We start from the raw sequence: 17,741 nt of genomic DNA, 5'->3' as shown, positions 1-17,741 counted from the left end.
TATATTGTGATTTATTCTTAAATATCCATTTGTCAAACTTCGAACCGGTTAATGACGATTGTCTTCCTTTATAATTTCTATTTGTTATCTGAAACAATCGCATCCTTCCGGGTCAGTGAAGGCGATAAAAACATATTTTTCTGTATAGGAGCAATGATATGATTCCTGGGAAAAAATATTACTTTTGTATCACAAAAACTTATGAGGAATGCATGGTCCTAATATATAATTTGGGTTGTTTTTATCATCTGTGTAATCTTCACCACTTTGCAACTGATATAATATTCTAATGTTTCAGGTTTATCATGACTCTTATAAATGAACTAGTCTGGGTGCTCGTTGTTGCCCGGGTGTTTGGAGGTGTGTGTTGAGCAAAAAAAAATAGTGACAGTAGGAAGTCAGGCTCGAACCTGTACCGCGAAGGAGGAAAAGAACGTGAAGAAAAAACATGACGTCTTTGCCGTTACGCCCATCGCCAAACCGGAAGTGACAAATGATTCAATAAATTTTAGTTGAACGAAAAGAGTTGATGACCGTCGAAAATCTCGGCGAAAAAATAACGACCCCTCCCCCTTGAGAAGTGTCCAGTTGAGGACGAGGGTATTGCTGTTCTTAGCCGATTTTTCGATATTTGTCATCCGAATGGTGAGTTTCAAAATGATACCAACCCCATGAAAATCAGTGGATTCTGTCTAAGTTTAAAGCATACATGCATATTGCCATACATACATACATACATACATACATACATACATACATACATACATACGTTTAAACAGACAGGTGAGGCTTATAATACAGATGTTGGAGGGATGACTTTTATTCTTTTTTTCCAAAGAACAAAACAATCCGACACCCATTCACTATAAAATAATTTTTGCAAGATTCAACTGAAAAAGCTAGTAGGCAGTTACATCTGCCGAAACGTGGAAGGAGAACATACAAGATAAAAAAGATTAACCATAATGATCAATCGAAATAATGCATATTATCAATCCATTTTCTCAACTATTCAAAACCTATATTAGTTTCCAAATGTTATATCATCTATACATATATTCACTAAACAAACACAAAACAAATGCGGAGTAAACTGACTTCTTCCGAAGAAGGAATTTTCATAGCAATATAGAAATTCACAAGCGATAAACCGTCACATGTATATCCATATCATGGGAGCTAAAGCCGCTAAGGATTTGTCGACGCTCTTCTGTATACACCGCTTAGTATACCTACATTTTTATCCACGTGGTACCGATCAGGTTAAACGGTACTTAACTTCGGTTGTCTCTTGCCAACGTTGATATTACGTTTAAAGTTGGAAAATGTCGAAACCATATCAAATAAGAATTAATTCTTTATGACAAATTCATAATTTTATATGGTTCAATTAGTTCTCATTTTGCATAATATACTAATCCTTACTAAAACTTATTAATTCTATACTTTGCACGGAATAGAGATCATAATACAAGTTTCTTGCACCTAATTAAAAATGGCAATACAAACACTAAGAGTGACCATCCTAACGTTTTGCGAGAAAACTTCCACAGTAAATGTTGCATTGTGATTAATAATCCCTACTAATTCATATGAATTACGAACTCTACCTCGTATGCATACCATAATACTATAATCGTTGAATTTGTTATAAAAAACGTCCATACATTTCAGAATAATCGAATCGGTAGTTTCTGATTAAACTGTTTGAGTAGATGTGATACTTTAGTGAGTAATCTTTATTAACACAAACTTTGTCTTTTTCCTGATAGGATCTGTCTTTGACGAATTGTGCTGTAATTTTTCATATTTATAGAGAATTATACCAGAAATGAAATAAAATAAGTGTGATATAAATGATTTTTAGAAAAATAAATTATTGTAATATACATTAAAATATTAATGTTTTCATAATTAACGTACACACGCACATACACACATGCAAACACAACCATGCATATACATGTAGTCATCCACATACAGTAGTGTTTCGCTGTTTCACAGCTCACCAATGAGGTTAGACAAGCAATTACTCCAACTAGGATCGAAACACGATCGCTCATATGACAGTCGGAGCTTCTAACCGTTGTGCTATGCGGGCAGTGAATTAACAAAGTTTTGACATTGTTCAAATACCTAAGCTCAATTTGTTTACACAAAGAGCAACTCTCATTACGTTTATGGTAAGTGGTATACCACTTCCAAATATGCTCAACCCAAGATACTGTTTCGCTGTTTCACAGCTCATCAGTGCGGCTAGACAAGCAACTACCTCAAGCCAGAATTAATATATATATACACACATATATATATATATATATATATATATATGTGTGTGTGTGTGTGTGTGTGTGTGCGTGTGTGGAGCTATCAATAAGTCTCCAGACTTTTTTCGTATTGGAACATTTATTGGTAGTACAAACATGGAACTCTGGTCCCCTCCGAAGTAATCTCCTACAGTTGCAATGCACTTATTGCACCGTTTCAACAACTGCTGGAATGCATCATGGAAATGCTCTTGTTTGATTGTATCATTGACCTTCATCACAGCCTCTTTCATCTAATAAATTGTCTCATAACTACAGCTTCTAAGATTTTCCTTGAGCGTAGGGAATAAGCAAAGGTCACAAGAAGAAGATCTGGACTAAAGAGAGGTCAAAGAACTGTCCTGATGCTCACCTTAATCAAATAAGCACCCTTCGGACAAACTTCGCACAAATGTTCCGCATCTCCAGTTCCTCGCGAATAATATATATGCATCTCCCCCAATGACATCAAACTGTTCGCATATCGTTTCTATAGACAGACAACGGTCATTATCCATGTAATTTTTTTTGCCAATCAACTCTGGTGTTCTATCTTGTTTACTTTTTCTACACTTCTCGTCATGCGTCATAGACTCACTGTCTTCCTTGAATCTCTTATGCCACTCGAAATCTGATGCTCGATTGATGCAAGATAGTCCGACAATCTGAAGCATTTCGTAGTTTCTGGGGCATTTATCTATGTTTTAAACATAGTTTTATTGCATGCCGCTCTTCGAAAACACCCTCTCTTCTAGATTGCATTTTTGAAATTCTTCAGCTGTGACACTAAGTTTCTTGTAAGCTTTACTTCAATCTCTGATGTATCTAGTCATTTTAACCTAAAATCATAAATATTGTTCAGTCATCTCATAAAGTTTTACAGCAATAACATACTGAATTTAAAATATTCTACATTATTTTTAAATGGATGTACACAAAAATTTGCAAAATCTATTGAAGGCACCTAGTGTATATACAGTAGGGTTCCAAACTAAGGGACACGATTTTTAAACTTAATATTTTTTTAGAAATGACAATTGGGAAAAGCTGAAATTTGGAAAACTGGTTGTCGTTATCATCCATTATGACATACTAAAAATTGAATCATTTGCAAAATATAGAAAAATAATTATAACAATTATGTATTTATTTTCTGAATACGGACGTTCTTTAGTAAGGGACAAAATTGAGAAAAACAATGTAAACACTATGCTATATTCAAACTTTTGGATTTCCTTCACTTAGGCATGCGTAAACGTTGCATCAGCCGGCACCATGGCGAAACGCTTAAAACAAGGAAAATCACACCATTATAGAGATTTCAGAGAAAGTGAAACGTTCCAAGAATGTTGTAGGCAGGGTTGTTAAATCCTACAATGATACTGGCAAAATAGTTAGTGCTTTTAAAACCGGAAGACCCCACAAAACTTTGACAAGAGAAAATCGAATAATGCAGCGTATGCCATATAGGGATCGTTTAAATTCTTGCACAGAAATTAAAACGGTTATGAATGGTACCTCATGTGTTAATGTGTCAAGACAGACTGTTTCTAGACGAATGCAAGAAATAGGGCTGTTTAATCGAATCCCACGGAATAAAGCAATTGTTAGTTCGAAGAATAGGAAGTATAGATTAGATTTTGCAAACAGGTATGTAATTTGGACATATGCAAATTGGGAAATAGTATTTTTCATTGTTGAAAGCAAGTTTAATTTATTTGGAAATTATGGAAAAACAATGTAAAGAGACATATTGGTGAAAGATGAAGTGCAAAATGTACTAAGAAAACTGTCAAGTTTTGGGGCGGCAGTGTCATGGTATTTGGAATGTTTTCTAGCCAAGATTCAACGCCTCTTGTCCGGTTAGAAACTCGTGTAAACACGCAGATCTATGAAAACATTGTTCAAAATCATGTTGTGCAAATTATAGAGAATTCAGGTTTCGATAGGTCTACCTTTATGCAAGATAATGCTCCCTGTAAACTGGGAAAAAGTGGTAATGAGTTACCTTAGCAGGCAAGATTTGGAAATTATGGATTGACCACAGCAAAGACCTGACTAAAATCCAATAGACAATCTTTGGAATACCTTAGAAGAGAAAGTTATGAAAATAAATTACTCTAACACGGAGAAGTTGTGGGTGAAGCTTCTAGAAGATTGGCCTAAAACTAGTAGCGAGGATTTCAAGAGCTGATTCGTTCTTTCGTTCTTGTAGTCAGAGATGTGCAGCTGTCATTAAGAGCAGTGGCACATTTACTCGATATTGATTGTACATATATTTTTCTCGCTTTTTGACTGTTACATTGTTTTTCTAAAATTGTGTCTGTTACTAAGGAACATTTGTATTTTAGAAATAAATAATTTTTACAATTCTTTTCTATCTTTTGCAAATTATTGAAATGTTAGTATGTTATTATGGATGATAACGACTACCAGTTGTCAAAATTTCAGCTTTTCACAGTTGTTATTTCTAATAAATATTAGGTTTTAATTTTTCCCCCTTAGATTTGGACGCTACTTATATATATATATATATATATATATATATATATATATATATATATATATATTATATTTAAAATAATAACAAAATAACAAAAAAACATTTTTATAGGTCAAAATAAATTATGAGCGACTTTCTAAGTAAATAAAAATCTGTTTTGATATAAAGCCGCTATTCGCCCGTATTCAACGTTTACAAAAATAATCAAGAAATTTTAATATAAAAACGATAAAAATAAACAGTGCGCTGGAATATTATACACGTGGTCCGAGGTTCGATTCCTTGAAACAGTCAAGTATGCCGGCAAGAGGTAGTTACCTTGAAGCATGCATGTACGTAGATTACGGGGTTAAAATAATAATAAAAAGAATTACACACACACACACACACACACATATATATATATATATATATATATATATATATATATATATAGAGAGAGAGAGAGAGAGAGAGAGAGAGAGAGTAACAGAGATAAAATCAGCAACACTTACATTTATGTTTATTTCTGTAATAGACGAAAGGAATGGTTACAACTGCCAGAAAAGTAATTCTTTCTATCCGCATGGATTTTTTATGGTCTAAATTAAATGTTGATTAATAGTCGACTTGTCGATCTATCTAACGACTACATAATATGTAACTTCTAGGAATTATTCACCAGAATATTCCCATCGGTCATCGATTCAATTATTCAATTTATATGGAAAATACGTAAACGTCTTTTCATATTGCCTTGCTGTTGGATTTCCAAATAGTTTACAGAATATTCACTTTGCATATTGTGTTAGCGAAGTATAGAAAATATTCATGCATTTTTCTACGGTTATTTTTATGACCACAGGACTCCTTTATAAATATTAATTTCTAGATTGAAGATTTTAAACAGTCGATTTTCTGCGTTTTAAGAAAAAGGCTTGCGCTGTGCAACGCGTGATGAAATGAGAGTTCCGTTTCTTTTCTTTTTTTAGTTACTGTCAGAGTTCAAGAAAAAATCGTATATTTTCTATCAAGAGGAACGTTTTAGATTTTATGATCGCTGTTCAGATTTATCAACGGGGGAGTAAAATTGATGAATAAAAATACAAACGGCAAATGCAAAGAAAGATGGAAAACTCACTCAGAAATGAGAAACTGTCTTAAAAATGGAAAAAAAAAAAACCCAACCTTTTTTTAAATATCTAAAAGGACAAGAAAGAAACTGCAACAAAAATACGAATGCATTTTTTTTTACTAAATTTTATTAAAGTATGCGAGATGTAACCTTAACCGCGGGCGTTCATTATTAAAAAAATGCACTGAAGTAAAAACATCGAAAACAACGAACAGTAAATCTAAGAAATGAAATATTTCTTTCCCTCAACGAGGATACACACTTGCAAGTTTTCTTGGGGAATAGATTTGCAAAGGCTTCAATTCAGTATTAAGATATATTGCTTTTAAGTCCCTATTAAATGTGGCTCGCCACAGGACAGAGTTAGAGACCAGGGTCATTTTTTAGTAGAGAAAAGGAACAAAAATAAAAATCGTCTCAGTTGTGAAGGATTTCTCCTCCACTGAGCAAGAACAACAAATCGAAGTATAGCATCTGAATAACAGATACTGCACTTTAATCTGGGCCCGAAGGCTAAGAACGTCTCACCGCTTATAAGTCATTTCGTTGCAATTGTCGATATTCGTGCAAGATTAATATGTTATTGACGTGTGTGGAGCGTTTTAGATCATTATATCCTCTGATAATGCTCCTAATCTGTGCGGTCCTGGATATGACCTTAAACTATATCCGATGGTGAGGCCCCACATTGCGGGCTTTGGGGAGTGTGGAGCCACCCTTTAATTGCCATTGCTCCCAGGTCCACTCTGACCCGGAGTGGTAGTACCTGTTAGAAACTTACTTGCAAGAAACAAATATATTCTATTAAATTTTTTTCTTCATAATCACCAAATTCAGCATTAAATAACCTGAAAAGGGTTGATATGCCGTAAAACGAAAACAACCAACCAACCTAATCTATGGCCACGTTAGATACTCTTCTCGATGTTCAACCATATATACAGTCGTAAAATATTTGAACGTGTCATAAATTTTCATTTCACCATATTTCAATGTAAATTTGTTCACGTGATATATGTTGCTATGCAATAAAAATCAAGAATGCCATTTAAAAAATATCAACCTCTGATAAATTGAATCATGAGGGAGGGTTATCAGATAAGAATAAGTCCAGAAATATGTTGAATCAGAATATTGTATTAAAGAGGTCGTCATACGCTTATAATTAATAGCAACTGCATAATCATTCCCGCCATATTTCTTTCTAATTTGGGAATATTGTATTAGGGTTCCATTTTTTCCCAAACGAGGAAGTAATGTGTCGGAAAAAGGTTAACCACGGATGATTTTAGCACAATACAGCGTATACTCAAAAGAAGTGTTAATGTTTAAAACGATGGCGGTAATCTAATTTTTATGTGTTTGACAACTGTATAACATATTTTTAGATATCGTGTTAAACTGGCCTAATTGTTATCGCACTTCACTTACTGTCTTAAGTCTTTGGTTTTACTATTAGCCCGAGTAATTTCTTTTTTTACTTACAAAAAGTGAACAGTTTCTTTCCGTTTTAGACGTCCCTTTTTTTAAAACTAGAGTTTAACCTTACGTTTAATACCTACGGTATTTCTGTTTGTAATGAATAAACAATTCTGCATTAATTAAAATAAATATGTATGCGCATTTTCGACAGGGCAACGCAGGGCGGCTTGCTAGTATATTTATAAAAGTGAGAATGCGCGTGTGTCTGTGAGAAGACATGCCTTAACCTATACATCAAACGAATTTTTAATCTACATACTTGAAATTTGGCATATAGTATATACACACACGTGGAAAACTTTCAATCGGTTTCAATCTGAATAAACGGGCAGCTATGGGGTGAAAATTGAAAAATTGGTATATGAGATAGGCGTCGTATTTTTATATGTTTGCAAACTGTATCACGAATGCACATGCGTGAATGGGTCACATGGCGGATACATTATATTAAAAATAAATATCTTTTAAAATACGTTTAGAGATCGTGACAAGGTTTTGTTTCGGGCCTCAATTGGATAATTTATTTTTAACTAGACTATCCATGACCCATTGGGTCAGTATGTTATACTAGCTATGGAGTTAATGCATTATCGTGACACTTGTGACGTAAAGATATAGTTTTTTGTGACATAACAGAAACATTTTTATGAAATTATATTAAAATGAAAAAAGAATATAGATAGATTTCTATGAGTTATTTTCTTTATAATTGTTTATTTTTGAAAAAAAAAATACAGCCATTGATTTATAAGTGGTTTGCCATAATTATAGGTAAATGTGCACTGTTTAAATTTTGATATATCGTTTAATTTAAACGCGAAAAAAAAAACAATTGGGACGCTGAAAACGTACATGTTGTAAAATTCTCTTATGGTTGTCAAATGTTAAAGTAGATTTATTTATAAGAAAATTGCGTTAAAATAACTTAAATGTAATACAGAAATGAACGATGTAAAAAAATGCAGAAATTATTAACAATTGTTTATTTAGAAAATTTAAACGCGAAAAAACAATTGGGGCGCTGAAAACATGCACATTAAAACAATACGTTGTCAACGGGTCAAAGTTGATTCATTTCTAAGAAAATTGCCACAGCATAATTGTTATACAGAATAGTTGCAAAACATCCTCACCCCTCCCATGTTAAATAATCATTTCTAAATAATAACGTGAATATTTCAGTGCGCAGGTTAAAATCTGCAAAAGAAGCGATGTGTGTTTACTTGTTTACGTTGTTATGGATTAATGTTTATGCGCGCATGCGCCACCGGATGTCGTAAACCGGAAAGTGAGTTACATCACTCCTTACAAGGTCATTTAAGTTTCATAGTTATAATTATTTTATAATTATATAGATTACAAGTACTGCACTGTATAGAATAAATAAACATAGTACTCGGATGCACATATCTCGTTTTCTGTATGAATCAAAATATAATACTTATGTATATTTTACGGCCGGACAACACCGAGCAGTCTGCTAGTCGGAAAATATTCTGAAAAAGTATAATATTGGCTACAAAGATACTGCTATTAAGTCTCAATTATTAGAAAGAATAATCTCGACTGAAAACATGCAGATTCTAAAGTAATAATCATTAATAGATATAAGCCAGGCAGGACTAAGATAGTAAACGGTGACAAGTAACGTGCCAACGGATGCAGTTGAAATATATATATATATATATATATATATATATATATATATATATAGTATTATGTTTGGTCTATAATATTGAAACAGGCATAAGATTTTTTTCTCTTTACATGCACTTTTATCTTTTGAATTGTATATTTTTAATGTATGGCTTAATAAATAAAATATAATTCATTAAATATTAAATACATCTGCCTTTTAATAATCGAGTGTGCGCGTCTGTACACGTGGAGACCTGTAGTGGTTTCATCTATTTAATAGGAAATGTATAATGTGATTTTCTATAATGTGTTGCAATTATCGAGAATAAAATCAATAGCAGAATGACGTTTGATGAGATTATAAATTACAAGGAGATTACAATTAGAAATAAATTAATTCTAATTTAATTGAATCAATAAATTTGCTTGTTAATGAATGCAGTGTTGGACTAATATTTATTAATATTCTTTATATATATACATATATATATATATATAGTTGAGATGGTAATTAATAAAAACTGAAGAAAGTGCTCTATACCGTTGCAGAGCAAATATGCGTTTTATTTTTTATTACCGCATCTTTCTGTTAAGTTACATTATTGTTTCGGCTACACGGCCGTTTTTTGGCCGTCTGTAGCGTCCTCAGAGTTTTACAGAAATGTTCGCTATTTTGGGATGAAAGAGTTGGAAGAGTGGATGATGTTAGGGGGGCGAGGAGGGCGGAAGATGAAGAGAGGAAGGGAACCAGGAGGGAAGGTGGGGGGGGCGTTTGGCATGTCGTGATCTTTTAGTTTTTGGGGTTTAAGGAACTTGTGGGGGAGGGTCTAGGAAGTTCATTTCTGGTGTGGCTGCGGGCGTAGGGATACATGAGGGGAAGGGGAATATGTGGGGGTGGGAGGAAGGGTTTACTTTAAAATTCGAGCCTTAGTGTTAAAGTTTTTAGCGTCTCGTTGGTGAGGTGATTTCTTGGTAAGTATGTCTTGAGCTGTTGGGTGTTCGCTTATGTTTAGAGGCGGAGGGGCTATGATACGGTTTATTTATTTTTAGTTTTTATTTTGTTGTTAATTGTTTGGAGAGGGTCAGCTAGCGGTCGTAGCCACGGGTACACACATGCGCACGCACACAAATATATACTTAAAAGAAACTGTCACGGGTACACATACATGCCCGCCCTTGCGTGCAAATATATGTGCATATGTGCGCCTACATGCATAAACACCTGCGTTGTTCTCGCTTGCGCTTTTTTTTATTTTTTTTTTTTTTTACAAAGGCATCATCACATTATCAAGGCCCAGAGGCCACTCAAGGATAAGGGTTAAAGAGTGTACAGTAGAAGTTGGTCAATATAGTAATCATTAGTAATGAAAATTTGGTAAATTTAATAACTTATATGGAACGGCTCATCAAGAACTTATTTACCTTAGACTTGAACACAACCATATTGTAGTCAGCCGGAAAGCAGGAAAACGGAAGACAATTCCACAGGCGTGCAGTTCTAAGAAAGAAGCTTTGTTCATGGAATCTATGTTTAGGTTTAGGCACAGATAAAGAGTGGGGGAAATTATTGATAGTGTTTACAGCTAGACGAGTGTTTCTTGTGAAAGTTTGGCGAGGGGGGACCATAGATTGCAGCTCAGTTGAACACTTTCCATGAAAATAACGATACATCAGAGACAAACTCGCAACATCTCTTCTGTGAGATAGAGGTTGTAAGGAGGAGAAAAGGACATCTCCTACGAGGCTACGAAGTCTATTTTGAACTCTATCAAGGCAGGACAAGTCCTTTCTAGCAGCTCCTGCCCATATGTGGCAACAGTATTCCATCCTTGGACGTACCTGGCTCTTATATAGATAGAGAATAGCATCAGCAGTGAGATATCTACTGGATCGATAGAAAGATCCCACCATTTTTCCAGCGGCCTTGGCAACAGATTTGATATACGTGTTCCATTTAAGATCAGGAGTAATGGTCAAGCCCAGAAGCTTGTCAAAACTTGAGGCCTCCTGAAAACGAGAGCCATTCATTTCAATTGATGACAAATGTGGATTAAAATGTTGATGATGTAAAGAGAGAAGCTTGGTTTTAGATGCATTAAAAGTAACCAGCCACTCCTTTCCCCATTGTACTACGTGCTCAAGATCAGAGGAGAGAGAATTGGAGAGTACTTGCTCGTTTACTGTCTTAGATGTGGTACCATAAATGGTAGTGTCGTCAGCATAAATGTCTACAAATGATGTAAGGATATGATTTGGAAGATCATTAATGTAGATTAGGAAAAGAGTTGGTATGCTATATTGGGGTGTCATACTCTAAGGTGTACGTCTATGCACATGAGGCATCTGTTGGTTGGACATTTCCATGTGCACTTACCTGTGCAGGTGCAAATCCACATTTATCTATTTTCTTTTTACTTTCATGATATTTTGCTTTGGTTTTGATACCCCCAAATTCGAAGCTATCTTTACATCCCTTCCTTTTCATAACCTATCATACTTTCATAAATAAGAGTCCATTTTCTGTAGGCTGTTTTTGAACCCAGTCAATGACGGGTACTTTTGCTGGTATATATATATATATATATATATATATATATATATATATATATATATATAGTTGGTTGGTTGTTTTTGTTTTACGGCATATCAACCCTTTTCAGGTTATTTAATGCCGAATCCAAAGATTCGGAAGAAATTTTTTTTTATAGAATATATTTGTTGTTTTCAAGTTGAATTCTATTTACCCCATAGTTGGGACACTAACAAGTACTACCACTCCGGGTCAGAGTGGATCTGGGAGCAATGAAAATTAAAGGGTGGTTCCACACTTCCCAAAGCCCGCAAGCTGGTGCCTCGCCACTGGATATATTTTAAGGTCATATCCAGGACCTATATATATATATATATATATATATATATATATATATATATATATATATATATATATATATATACTTCATTTACTCACATAAAATTTATATACGAAAGTATAAATTTATGCGTAAACTTAAATATTTACTCCAAAAAGCTCAATACGTAAGTAGAGCCAGTTAATTAGTTATAAAATATCTATGGCGATTAAGCTACACTGAATATTCCGCGTTTCATCCACTCTATGATTCTTCAGGCTTATGCGCGGATAAGCCTGAAGAATCCTAGAGTGGCCGAAACGCGGAATATTCAGTGTAGCTTAATCGCCATAGATATTTTATAACTAACTAACTAACTATATATATATATATATATATATATATATATATATATATATATATATATATATATATATATATATATATATAGTTAATTGTAGCTAGATGCTCTTTGAAATAGATAGCTTAGAGATTTAGCCGTCGATATTGAAATATATCTTAGGAAAATTTGTCACATGAAAAGTACGATATGTACCTATATACTATGCCTCCCCGCGGGGCGGAGTTAGACACCAGGGTCGTTTTTTAACGTGGAGAAAAGGTACAAAAATAAAAATTGTCTCAGTCGTGAAGATTTTTCCTCCACCGAAAGAGAACAAGAAATAGAAGTGCAGCATCTGAAGAACAAATACTACACTTTGATGTATTTATTTGCTCCCCCCACCGAGCAAATTAGGCACAAGAGGGAAGGGGGCAGGAAAAGGGGGTACCAGCTCCCGAGAGGTGGGAAATGGGAGCTGGTTTAGAAATTGTTGGTATGAAGGGTTGCCCCTTCAGTGACCAAGTTTAGATATGTGGGGTTGGCCCCACATATGTCATAGCTGGTCTTTGCTTGCAGCATCTGTCGGAACAAATGCTATACTTTGATCTTGTCCCGAAGGCCAAAAAAAATATACGATATGTATATTTGCAATTAAAAAAAAACATCTTTTAGTTTTAGTTTGAATAGACTAAATATTACCTGTCGTAAAGTTATTAAATTCATTTCTTTTGCGATATTAATACTAGTAATTTTTCTGCTTTCAGATTTGATTTTTTTGTGCGCTTTAGAATTCTAGAATAGTAGGTAGCAAACTTCGGCCATTACTAACTAACATAGCGTTATCAGTGTCGATTAATGGGAGAGTCTATATGGCATTATGATAATGATGATGATGAATATGATGGTGATGATAAAAGTAATTTCAACGACAGCGACAACGATGATGATGATGATGATGATGATGATGATGGTGGTGGTGGTGGTGATCATGAAGAAGAAGAAGAAGGAGAAGAAGAGAAAGAAGAAGAATATATTTCAATTTACATGTTCACCTAGTTCTGCTGAGAATTTTGTACAACGAGGTATTTTTTGCGGAGTAAACATTCTCACACAAACATGTGCATCCCGTAATATGAGATTCCTTGTCATCTAATTATCTATTCCTTTGACGCAATTGACAACACGTAATTATTAGATTTTAACGTGCCATTAAAATGTATTCCCCAATCGAATTCCCCAATTAATTTTAGAGATCCTGCTTTTTCGTTTGTATTGATATTAATTAATTGGAGTATTATTTTAAAATACGCAAATTTTATTTATTTATTTTTTTTTTTTGCGAATTCACATTCATATAAATTTTAGTGTTCCCTTTATTGAATCTTAAAGGAATTCTTTACTATGAAAATATCATTCTGACTTCTATACAAACGATCTCAACAATTATCAGAAAGTTGATAAAGCAACTGACGTGACTGTATTCTGTATCACTTTTACATCGGCGAACTATAGATCATTGCGTTTATAAATACAGTTCAACACCTATGTACGTGTAATGTTTAGTGCCTGTTCGTCAGGGTATGTTATGCTTTACGAGTTTTTAGAAAATACATATATACATCATCAGAACTTTCTATAATGTTATAGTGAGTATAGACGAGTAGCTAGATATTGTACTTGCACCAATTTCTAAGAAATTACATTTAAAGATAATTTAATAACTTTTTTAAATTTTGAAGCTACTGATTAATTATTCTTTGAACTACTATTTTCATTTTAATTTTAAACTCTGCGATTAAAGCTCCTGAAATCTATATCAGAATTATGATACACTGGTTATTAAGATTTATGTTTTTTTTGTATTGATATTCATATTGAAAATCTTTTATTCTATCTATTTAAGGTGTTTACTTTCTTCCCACGAGAGAAAATTAGGCATATGGTCGTTTTTCATGTTGAGAGGGGGAGGGGAATGGAAAGGGGGAGCTGATAATGGGAGCCTTTCGGTATATAGGGTTGGACCTACATGGATCAAAAAGTGATTGCCACAAGCGCAACGGTCTTTGGTTTCAGTATACAGATACTACACTTTGATTTTGGCCCGAAGGCTAAGAAGAAAAGAGGCGGACCATTTTTGCTGTTTATTTAGTTATTTATTTGATTCCCCACTGAGCAAATTTGGCACAAGGACTTTTTTTTTAATTTGGAGAGTAAGGGGAGGGGGCAAGTTTCATCGAGAGGGAACTGGATAGTGACAATATGTATCTTCTACATTGACCAAATCTGATTGCTCAAGAGCAATTGTTTGATATGTGGAGTTGGCCTTCCATATTACTGTGATTACAGTATCTGTTGGAACATATACAAGACTTTGATAACAGGAAAAAGATCTTGGCCCGAAAAACAAGAAAAAAAAGGCGAACCTTTTTTTCTGTTCATTTAAAAAGAAAATAAAACTTTGTATGATATATGAATCGTGGAATCGCATTTATTTGCAAAAGACCGCATATTCTTTTAAACATTTATGTTAATTAATTCCCTGCTTGTTCTATTTCATTTATGAATTTTTTAGATAGGATTGGTTATTCGTAGTATTTGGATTAATCAGTATACTGTTCTCATCTTGAGTGTAATTTTCACAACGTTTCGGTCGATATAATATCCGATTTTATTCAGGTGTATTTTTGTCGAACTCAGGAATGATTTTTATTTCTATCGAACTCGGGAATTTGGACAGAATTTCGAGCGGAACAATTTATTTAATGCACGTTTTTGTTCCGTCAACCATGACTGGCTAGAGATCTTAAATAATTCGCAATTGTATTTTTTTCACTCCCAGTTCGACAGAAAAAATAACATTCCCGTGTCCGACAAGATACATCTGAAGAAGATCGGATGTTACATCAACCGAAACGTTGTTAAAATCATACTCAACATGAGAAAAGTTGTCCGATGGATCCAAATAATACGATTTTTTTTTCTGTTTTCTTAAGGTATGATTATCTTTAGTTTACTTATGATATATAATTATATTCATGCAGATATTTACATATATTTATGTATATAGTTTATATTTACGCAATTTATGTATATAGTTTATATTTACGCAATATTTGCGGTAAACGTTATAGTAAACACTAATCTTTTGCTAAATGTATGCGTATATATATATATGTATATATATATATTTTTAAATTGCCTACCAAACTACTCTGTCAGTTTTTAGTCTATATAAATGAAACATAATAAATAGTATATTCGAACCCATGCAAAACTATATATTTGGGTTTTAGCTGGGAAACATCGATGCACAAGTGTTAAAATTTTGCTAGATGGAGGTCGAACCTGTGTAATTTACTAACTATTGGTTCATGTTTTAATATTTAGCGTTGCAGTACACATGTCTACAGAGCCTAGGCAGTAACGTCAAAGGGAAAAGTAAATCGTAAGCTAAATGTTTTAGTTTCGATTACTGGTGTGGGCGCACGAGCCATTTTTATTTACTTTTTAAATCATTACCATATATTGGGTTCAGTATAATATTTAAATTAATACGAAATCTGTATTAATCAAAATATCATGTTTAAACCACCGGGCATATTCAGTTATCAAAGTACATTTATCTGATGGTTGCGTGCATCACTGACAATACAATTGCGAATTGCTTAAGACGTTTACCCCGGGTGATGATGGATGGAATGACAGCATTATACCACTGTAGATTTTATAAAATGTAACGTTTAAAAATCCGTATAGATTCTTGCATTTGGCAAAAAGATTAGCGAGATGTACAATGTAGAACTTACATATAATGGAAGTTACATATAATGGAAGTTACATATAATGGAAGTTACATCGATCAGAACCATGAGAAAGGTAACGCGTAAGATGAAATTGGCAGTCTGAAAAATCCAGCAAATACGAAAAATCATTTAATATTATACTCTTATTTGCGAACATATATGGGTAAATTGATTTTTCCTGAAACTACAAGGGCTTAGTTTATGGAACTTGTATCGATTGTTTGTACTATTGCTCAATATGTTTAACATATTATTATTGAAAAACCTCGGTATTTAAAACAGCGATTTTTACTCTTTTCCACACTTTACTATTTTTATTAAAACTACAAAATCTAACTTAAAAATGAGTGATTTATAATTTACAAATTTTACTAAAGTGTGCTTAAGCAACTATTTTACCGGCGAAACACGAAATTAAAACTGTTTCACAGAACCAAATTATTATAAATCTAGTTTGAAGTGCGTAGAACAAAGACTTAGACTAGAGTTTGGTAGAGACGTTTCTCACACAAAAAGCAAGACCACTGGTATATATATATATATATATATATATATATATATATATATATATATATATATATATATATATATATATACTTCCTTTCTGGGGAGATTGTTCTTGACGTATCAGGGGCCTTTGGTGAGGTGTGGCATGGGGACCTACTTCATAAGTTTCCAGCTACACCGTAGCTGGAAATGTATTCTCAGTTGTTGGATTATTTCTCCCTGCTAGGCTCGTGGCGACGGTGGTTGATTGGCGGAGGTCAGGGGCCAAGAGTATTGACGCTGGAATTCCTCAGGGGTCCATCCTGGGCCCGGTTCTCTTCCTGATCTGCATTAATTATCTCCCAAAACACATACTTAAATAATTCGTCGACATCTATTCTGATGACACGGCCATCTATGGCAACACTTCAAAAGCCGTAAATGACAAAGTTCTCTCTGATTCTCTCTCCTCTGATCTTGAGTACGCTGTACAATGGGGAAAGGAGTGGCTGGTTACTTTTAATGCATCTGTCTTTACATCGTCTGATCCCCATCAGGCATCAAATGAAGTGGATGGTTCTAGTCTTGGGGAGGCACCATGTTTGCACAGACTTCTGGGATTGACCTTTACTCCTAATCTGAAATGGAACACGCATATCAAATCCGTTGCCAAGGTCACTGGAAAAATAGTGGGATCCTTCTACCGCTCCAGAGGCTATCTTACAGCTGCGGTCATTCTCTGTCTATATGAAAGCCAAGTACGTCCGGGGATGGAGTGATGTTTCCGCGTCTGGGCATGAACTGCTAAAAACAGCCTTTCCTGCCTTGACGGGGTACAAAGTGGAGTTCGTGGCTTAGTGGGGGATGCCCTTTTCTCTTCCCTGCGGTCTGTCTCTCACAGGGGGGATGTTGCGAGCCTATCTTGTTTTGTAATTATTTCCACAGCAGGTGATCATCTGACCTCCAATCTCTGGTCCCCCTCGCCAATCTTTCACAAAGAACACCCGTCTGGCATAAACCACTGTCAATAATTTTCCCCACGTTTGTTTGTGCCTAAATCGGAGCGTGGGTTCCATGGGCAGGGCTTCTTTCTTGGAAGTGCACGCCTGTGGAACTCTTTGCCGTTTGCCTGTTTCCCACCTGACTATAACTCGGATGCCATCAATTCCAACATAGGCAATTTCCTGATAAACCGCCCCCTTTAGTAAGACACTTTA

The 17,741-nt window shown here is 34.4% G+C and overlaps 1 protein-coding gene across 11 annotated transcripts in view; it reads right to left on the bottom strand.

Annotated features, from left to right (window-relative positions):
* Positions 1 to 17,741, bottom strand: part of LOC145241378 (G-protein coupled receptor dmsr-1-like) — a 921,194-nt gene that overhangs the window by 485,849 nt on the left and 417,604 nt on the right. The window lies entirely within an intron of this gene.

The sequence above is a fragment of the Euprymna scolopes genome, chromosome 20 (assembly GCF_053919585.1).
Source record: "Euprymna scolopes isolate OS-2025 chromosome 20, ASM5391958v1, whole genome shotgun sequence".
Classification (NCBI taxonomy): Eukaryota; Metazoa; Mollusca; class Cephalopoda; order Sepiida; family Sepiolidae; genus Euprymna; species Euprymna scolopes.
The sequence above is the reverse complement of the archived record's forward strand: the minus strand, read 5'-3'. Positions and strand labels throughout refer to the sequence as shown.